Source organism: Peromyscus eremicus, chromosome 5, assembly GCF_949786415.1.
Source record: "Peromyscus eremicus chromosome 5, PerEre_H2_v1, whole genome shotgun sequence".
NCBI lineage: Eukaryota > Metazoa > Chordata > Mammalia > Rodentia > Cricetidae > Peromyscus > Peromyscus eremicus.
The window spans coordinates 8140604-8147534 of record NC_081420.1 but is presented as its reverse complement, the minus strand read 5'-3'; the positions used below and the strand labels follow the sequence as shown (position 1 = coordinate 8147534).

Below are 6931 nucleotides of genomic sequence, written 5' to 3'. Positions count from 1 at the left end.
AAATGCAACTTGGTGACATTAAGCAAATGCTGGTGGCCTGCCTTGGTGCAGGATTTGCACACACGCAGGTTGAAAGCAGGACTCTTCTCTGTGTGGATGCTGGCAACGTGGCTCTTCCATCTAAGGATCCCCGAGGAAAAGAGGCTGATTCCATCACTGACGTGCCAGGACCCCGGATGCCGGGGCAGGGGAATGCTGCAATCTAAACATTTACATTCTGAAAAATGGGAAATCATCTGCTTCCATATAAATTAGCCGAGGCCTGACGGGTTTATTACATCCTGGAATGCTTTCACGGGGCTTTCATAGGGTCTGTGGTGCAGGCACAGGTCTCAAGCTAGGAAGGCCCGTGGCCTGCTCCCTCAGGATTTCTTCATATTCTCATGCACCCACAAAGGTGTTCGAAATGGGATAAAACAGGAACGGTTCCACCCTTCCACCCCCAAGCAGTGGAGCACCCAACCACCCTTGTGGATAAGCTGATGGGATGAGGCAGGTCAGGGGGAGAGGTGGGCGGAGCCCGACATGAAGGTCCAATCAGAGGCTGCAGATGGATGGGAGGCAGAGCAGAGGAGGGTGGCTCCAGGATTCCACGGATTTGGGGTGTGCCTGTCATTAAGAAGGAAGGAAAAGGGGACGGAACAGTCAGAGGTTCCCAGGAAGTAGAAGGGTGTATCTTCCATCCTCGGAGTTTGCAGGCACTGCTCATTAAGTAACCCCAGGCACAGGCTGGGTGTGAATTAGGCCAGAGTAGTGGCTGGCTCAGCTCCCACTAGCTTCAAATGGGCCAAATCTTCCTGCGGGAGCCCTAGGGTGGGCTGGCTGAGTCTCTTGTTCAGGAAATTTACAAGATCTGGAGGAGTAGGTGAGCCATACACATACACACATAATCATACAAATGTGTTATCTACACTCACCTGATCAGGTCTGCAGAGACACATGAGGACAAATGGATGTCGGAAGACTGATTTGATGCTCATGAGTGACCCATGATAACTTTTTTTTTCCTTTAAGGAAATAACTTTGGATTAGAAATGTTCCTCGTTGGCAATTTATTCAGAACAGTGGTTTTCAGACTAGTCTGTGTTGCAATCACCCACAGGGCTTATTTAAGCAGATTGGTTCCCCAACTCAGAGTTTCTGATTATGTCTGAGGTGTGTTCTGGAAACTTGCATTTCTCACACCCCCCCAGGAGGGGCTACACTTTGAAGATCACTGGTCTAGATGAGAATGGTCCGGGTTGATGAACTAAACTTTCTTAGCTTTGAAAATATCGTTTATGCCTTTGAATGGAAGAAGATCCCTTGGTATCTGTGGATCCATTTCCTTGTTCTGTGAAAGAAGCCAGATCCTCCAATTTGGGCAGAGCCAGATGCCACATAGTGGCTGCTGGCTTTGTGGGCCCACAGTCACCCATGAGGTACACACCAACCTCTCTCTGTGTGTCCGGCCTTGGGTGTCACTTTTCAGCATCAGGAAAGACTCTTGGGCACAATAGTTCCAGTTGTGCTCAATCTAACAAGTGGTGGGGACAGTCCCGGGGGCTCTCTGGGCTGTGTGGTGTGGCTGGCTTGGAAGGAGAACTGATTCAGTTCTTGCTTTGAGGCGCTGCTCATCTCTGCCCATCCTCAGCCCCTGACCCCACCCAGACCCCAGGAACCACTTCCCTCAAAGGCTGTGATTCACAGGGGACTCTGGAAGCTGAGTGAGGCAACTGGACCTCAGCTTTGCCCCCAGGGACAGGTCATACTACTGCTTGGTACCATTTTCATTGAAGAGTAGACACAAAGCTTACCTTTGGGAACCTGTGGGTGCAAATATGTCAACCCCAGAGCTTGGATGAGGACAAGGAGGGTACCTGGATTTGGGGGTATAACTGGAGCAGTGCAGGAGGTTGACTCAAGTCACTAGGTTGCTGCTGTGTGATATGAAGCTAGTCACCTCTCTCTGCTCTCTGTCCTCTGTCAAGGTGAGAAAAGATACCGGCATGCATGTCTTACACTCTTCATAGTGGAGTGGCCCCTCTGGGACATTGTCCCCCTGGCTGCCTAAGCTCAGTAAGTCACTGAAGGTATTTGGCAGGAGGGGCAGAAGCCATAAAACCTGCTGAGGAAAGCAGGTGGCCCACTGAGGGCAGAGGGAGAAGGTGGAAACTCAGTGGGAGGGCTGGTGTCGGAGCACAACGTGGATTTGAGAGACAGAGCTCTGAGATTCAAATCCCAACTCTCACCAACCCTCTGAGGAGGCCACACTTCTAATCTTGGAGATTGTGGGCCTTGCATGGAAGATGACAAATGGTGGCATGGGGCTCACTGGGTCACATGTCCTCATTGGTACTTAGGGAAATCCTGATATTAAGAATAAGTACAGATGATGTGAGGGCTTACTGGGGTAGCAGCAGGTGGCAGTCTAGGGAGACAGAGCATTTGGATAGGGACCTGAACTTCCTGCCCTGGATCACAGTTGTACTGGGCTCACACTCTGGAAGGCTCTGGATTTGGAAAAGCAGCCAGTGGAAATTGAAGGGATGCTCATCAGGCCAAGACTTGGAGCAGTGGAGATGGATATTTTTTTGGTGCCTGGAGTTTTTAAGTGTAGTTTTTAATCTTAAAGGAATACTTTTCATCTAACCACAGCCAGCAAGTAGTGAAATTCACAGTCACTGTGTAGCTGGGGATTTCTCCAGTCCTGCTGGGGCCCTGCAGCCATTCAGACCCAAGTAAACACACAGAGACTTACATTACTTATAAACTGTATGGCCGAGGCAGGCTTCTTGCTATCTAGTTCTTATATCTTAAATTAACCCATTTCTATTAATCTATAAGTTGCCACATGGCTTATGGCTTACCGGTACTTTACATCTTACTTCTCATGGTGGCAGTGGCTGGCAGTGACTCCTGACTCAGCCTTCCACTTCCCAGAATTCTCCTCTCTGCTTATTTTGCCTACACTATACTTCCTGCCTGACTACTGGCCAATCAGCATTTTACTTATAAATCAATCAGAGCAACACATTCACGGCATACAGAAACACATTCCCCGCATCACTGCCTCATGCCTCTTGTGCCTGCTCTCTAGAGGTAACTGATTCCTTCTAGCTGTTTCTCTGTTTTTTTTTTTCTGCATTTCAAATGTGCATCTATCATCTTTCATTTCAAAATTGTGATTGTATGCTGACTTTCAGTTACAGAAGATGGGGAGTGAGTTTTTCCATCAAAATATCTCATCACATGGCTATGCTCTTCTCTGTCATGTGAAACATGGAGAGCAGCCCAGCTGTAACTGTGCAGATGTCCAGAGCAGAGCCTGTGTTCTGAGAATCACATTTGTTTGCTTTTTCCATACAGATGAATTATGTACATGGTACTTGTTTTTTTCCATTATTTATGATCTTGATTTTTTTTACAAAAATTAGTTAATTTGTAATATTTGTACATTTGTATGTAATATTTGCATATTTATGGTAGGTATCATTTGAGATGTGCATGCACTATGCAACAATTACATCAGAATGAGTAGCACTTCTATCTTCTCAAATATTATTTCTCTGTACTGGGAATCTTCAATCTCTCCAATCCAGTTCATTTAAAATATATAGTTATGCTTGTAGACTATAGTTGCCTTACTGGGTACCACTGGGGCCACTGCTTTTTGGCTGCCTTTGGTGCCTGTTTACCCACCCTTTAATTATTCCTTCATTTTACCCTTGTGTCTTTGTTTAGGTTTTTATTACTGTGAAAAGACACCATGACCATGACAACTCTTACAAAGAAAACATTTAACTAGGGTGGCTCACTTACAGTTCAGAGGTTTATCCATTATCATCATGATGGGGAGCATGACGGTGTGCAGGCAGACATGGTGCTGGAGCTGAGAGTCCTACATCTTGCAGGCAACAGGAAGTCCACTGATTGTTACACTGGAAGCTTGAGCAAAAGAGACCTTAAAGCCCGCCTCCACAGTGACACACTTCCTTCAGCAAGGCCACACCTACTAATAGTGCCACTCCCTTTGGGGGCCATTTTCTTTCAAACTACCACAGCTTGTTAGCCTCTAGTGATCTCCATTCTTGTCTATTTCTATATAATCTGCATTTTTATTTAAAATTTTTAAATTCATTTTACATATCTGTAATCTGCATTTTTTTTGTCTGTACAAATGACAGAGTAATGAGATCTTTTTCTTCTCATGCTTGGATTATTTCACTTAATGTAATGCCATCTAGTTCTACATATGTTGCTACAAATGTCAGACAGATAACCATTGTGCATATATACTCCATTAAAAAATCTGTTCACCTGTCAATAAATTTATTAATTGGTTCTATATCTTATCTATCATGAATAGTGTTGCATCAAGCGTAACGTGCAGGTACATTTTCTTTCTTTTCTCTCTCTCTCTCTCTCTCTCTCTCTCTCTCTCTCTCTCTCTTTCACACACACACGAGGTAGGGTCTTGCTATATAGCTCCCATTGTTCTTCACAGAGTCTCATTTTTCTTCATCCTCCCAGTACCTAGACTGCAGGTGTTTGCTCTCACATCTGGCTTAGTCTAAGGTGTTTTGAGGAACCTCCATACTGTTTCCATAGTAGCACTAGTTTACATGCCCACCAACAGAGAGTTCATCTTCTGGGAACTGGAGAGATAGGCCAGTGGTTAGAGCTCTTGCTGCTCCTCTAGAGGACCACAGTTCAGATCCCAGCACCCACACAGGGCAGCTCACTTCTTACAGTTCCCACTTTATGGAGACAGCACCCTCTTCTGGTCTCTCTGGACACCACACACACACACACACACACACACACGTACACACACACCCGTACACACACACACAAACATAATGTACACACACACAAAATCATACCACATACACAAACATACTGCACACACACACATACACACAATCATACCACATACACACACAAACATACACAAACATACTATAGACATATACACACACAAACACACTCACATACATAAACACCATATACACACACACTCACATACACAAAATCCTATCTTTAAAAAAAACCTGGAAAGAGCTCCCTTTTGTGCATTTTCACTATATTCCTGGCTTTTTTGGTAACAGCCATTCTGACTGGGGAGGGTGAGCTGAGACCTCAGTGTAATTTTAATTGACATTTCCCTGAGAATCAGTGACTTTCCTGTATAATTCTTGGCATTTGTACATCTTCTTTGGGAAAGTGTCTACTCAAGTTACTTTTCCATTTTAAAATTGGTTTCAGTCATGTTTGGTTCTGTCCCAGGCCTCTGGGCCATGCCCAGCCTTAACATGGCGGCGGCGGGGGGGGGGGGTACACGCTTAGTTCTACCCTCAACCGATATGCTGTTTTGTTGATATCCATGGGAGGCCTGCCCCTTTCTGAACAGAAACGAAGAAGGGATCATGGGGGGCAGAAGGGTGGTGGTGGGGAGAACGGGAGGAGAGGAAGGAGGGGAAACTGTGGTTGGGATGTAAAATAAATAAATAAATTTAATTAATAAAAATTTTAAACTTGTTTGTTTTATACCTTTGGGCCTTTTAGCTCCTTACTGTCCTGGATAGGACAATGGTTTTTCCAGCTCTGTGCTTTGTTTCTTCACCCTGTGACTGAGTCCTTGGCTGCACAGCGGCCTCCTGGTCTGACTTGTTTTCTCTTGGTTTTGTTGCCTGGTCTCTTAGGGTCTCGTCCAAAATAGACCAAAAAACTCTCGGTCCAGTGTGGCATCTGAAAGTGTTGCCCTGTCTCCTTAATACTTCCATCATTTGGGGTCTCACACTCAGGTTCTTCACTTTCAGTTGAGTTTGTTTGTTTTGTGAGGGGAGAATGAACATTCCGTGTTTCCTGACACCATTTAAAGAAGCCATGTTGCTCCTCAGTGTATGTTATCTGTGTGTCATCGTTTCTCAGTTTTCTGTTACTTCATTGTCCTCTGGTACACACTATACTGGACGTGTTTTCTGGATACATGCCATGGTCTCAGTATTTATTCCCTTTACTCTTCAGCCGGGTAGTGGTTTTGTAGGAAGGAGCTATGTCACCAAGGACTTCACTGCCACCCACAGAGCCCTGTGGGCCACCTTCCTCCACACGCTCGCCTTTCCTCACTCTCCAGGTTCTCCCTCACCTCTTGGACCAATGCCATCCAAAGAAGAGAGACGCAGGAGGCATCGTTTCCGAGATCTTGTAGGTGTGAAAACACTACTTTCTATGAGGAAGAGTGTGGTGGAGTACTCACTCAGGGCTGAAATGCAGCAGCAGCAGCAGCAGCAGCAGCAGCAGCGTTGGCTCTGCGTCAGCCTCCCATGTTGCTGTTGACGGCCAGCTGATGTCCTGCGCCCCAGTCCTTGGAATGTGACTGTCTCTGTATTTAACAGTCCCTTCTTCCCTCCCTCCCTTCCTCCCTTTCTTCCTTCTTGTTGGATCTTTTGAACTTATCTTACTATTATTTCCTCTTTTGTCATTTTTCTTTCTGTACTGGGAATCCTTTAATCTTTTGGTTTCAGACCTTTTTTTGTCTCAGGACTTTGTTTTACGCTTTTGGTAATCACTGAAAATCCCAAAGAATTTATGTGGATCTTGTCTACTGATACTATTTACTGAATGAGAAATTAACTGAGAAAAACTTAAAAATAATTATTGATTAAAAAATAAAATTCTATAATATGCTAGCACAATATTTTGTGAAAACATCCTCTCTTGAGCAAAAATGCCGAAAAGCTATTTCATATTTTTGTAATTTTTATGTGCATGTTTGAAAATATTTATCTTATTTTATGTATATATGTATGCCTGAGTGTGTATGTATACATATATACGTGTGTGTGTGTGTGTGTGTGTGTGTGTGTGTGTGTGTGTGTGTGCGTGCAGATGTCTACAGAGGCCAAAAGAGGACATCAGATCTCCTGAAACTGGCATTATTTATACT

The 6931-nt window shown here is 44.8% G+C and overlaps 1 long non-coding RNA gene across 1 annotated transcript; it reads right to left on the bottom strand.

Moving 5' to 3' along the window:
* Positions 1-247: 247 nt before the first annotated feature.
* Positions 248-5800, bottom strand: LOC131910905 (uncharacterized). The gene is made up of 3 exons (XR_009379242.1): positions 5533-5800; positions 918-1007; positions 248-609 (listed from the first exon to the last, which is right to left on the bottom strand). It is a non-coding gene; the product is annotated as an uncharacterized LOC131910905 (long non-coding RNA).
* Between the last annotated feature and the right edge of the window lie 1131 nt (positions 5801-6931).